The sequence below is a fragment of the Choloepus didactylus genome, chromosome 2, assembly GCF_015220235.1.
Source record: "Choloepus didactylus isolate mChoDid1 chromosome 2, mChoDid1.pri, whole genome shotgun sequence".
Taxonomy (NCBI): Eukaryota; Metazoa; Chordata; class Mammalia; order Pilosa; family Megalonychidae; genus Choloepus; species Choloepus didactylus.
Window position 1 is genome coordinate 182,052,496 of NC_051308.1, and position 1,744 is coordinate 182,054,239.

Sequence of the window (1,744 nt, forward strand, 5' to 3'; positions counted from 1 at the left end):
AACCTGAGATCCAAAAGGACAAGAAAGCTATCCCTTGTACCTCCAATTTGGAAAAAGTAAATAAATAAGGGGCAGGTTCTGACGGCCACAGCCTGGGTCACATGCCCACCTGGTGGACCAGTCATGACATCCAGAAGGATGTGGGACAATGACCAGCCTAAGTGGGACCCATTCCTATCCCTGAGGCTAGGGTGGGGATAGAGGGTGAAGGAAGGTGGAAGGATGGCACCGTGACTGACAACCCAAGGAAAAGGAGTGCCGGTTACAGAGGAAGAGAAATGGGAAATGTGGGATAGACAAAGACTTTAACAAAACAATATTACATCCCTTCCTACCATGGAAGAGCATATTCTTATTTATTGGCAAAGTTGTCGCCATTTAATTGGTATTGGATTCTGACTTGCACAATTAACATTCTTCACTGTTAAAAACTTGGAGTGTGCCAAGTTATTGGGCAAATTTTTCTAACTATTCTTCAAATGTTTCTAGAAGCTGGACTATTACATCCAACAAATGATGGAAAATATGACAAGATTTCAAGAATCCAAAGTGATAGAGGTGAAGTCTTACTCAGTATCTTGCAGCAGACTGTCAGACTTGAATTTGTCTTGTGTTGGGAACAATGTCCTGGGAACTATTAAGACTATATTTTTAATACAGGTCTAAATACTGATTGTTGTTAAACAGAGCATAGTATTTAAGCAGAGAATAAAATGGGTGCTTTGTTGTTACAATTGAAAAAAAACACAATATTATAACAGAGAGCAATGGGAAGCCACTTAAGAGTGGCATGTGAGTGAAAAGCAAAATGAGAATAATTTTTTAAAAGATCTCATCAGCTATTTTAAGGCTGGAAAGGAAGAGGCAAGAGTAGAGGCAGAAAGGACTTAGATCCTAAGTAAATGTAAACATGTCCCAGCAACCTAGAAATTATCTAGAAATACTTGATAAACCATAGCAGAAGCTTTTTATTTTTTTGCATTATCATTGTGTGATTCAGGTCTTTTTTTATTAGAGAAGTTGTAGGTTTACAGAAAAATCATGCAAAAAATAGAGTTCCCATATTACCACCCCCCATTATTAACACCTTGCATTCATATAGTTGTTATAATTGATGAAAGAATATTATTATAATTGTACTATTACCTATAGTCCATAGCTCATACTAGGGTTCATGTACGGTCCTATGGGGTTTTTTTAAAAATTTATTCTAGTAACACAAACACAGCTTAAAATTTCTCCTTTTAACTGCATTCAAATATATAATTCAGTGCTGTTCATTACATTTATGATGTGCTACTATCATCATCTGTTACCAAAACTTTTTCATCACCCCAAATAGAAACCCTATACAATTTAAGCATTAACTTCCCCTTCCCTACCCATAGCAGAATCTTTTAAAATGACAGATCTTGTAAAAAAGTATGAGAAATTCCCATGGGCCAAAGATAAAGATGAAATAAAAAAAATAGAGTGAGTTAGTAGACGAAGTTGCAACTCTCTTGGAAAGTTCTTCCAATCTAGGTAACTGTGCTGTTTTGAATCTGTTAGGTCCTCCATAAAAAATTATGTTCTTTTAATCCATTCTTGTGGAGGTATTGTGGGTGTGACCTTTTGATTAGATTATTTCTATGGAGATGTAACCCCCATCCATTCATGGAGGGTCTTTATCAGTTTACTAGAGTCCTTAAGAGAGCTTAGGGAGAGAGAGAGAGCTCAGAGCCAACACAGACCCGGATGCTTG

General features: G+C 36.9%; 1 non-coding gene across 1 annotated transcript; it reads left to right on the top strand.

The window, feature by feature from the left end:
• The first annotated feature begins 323 nt into the window (after positions 1–323).
• LOC119528369 lies at positions 324–417 on the top strand. Its single transcript, XR_005215673.1, has one exon. It is a non-coding gene; the product is annotated as a small nucleolar RNA SNORA24 (small nucleolar RNA).
• The last annotated feature ends 1,327 nt before the right edge of the window (positions 418–1,744 follow it).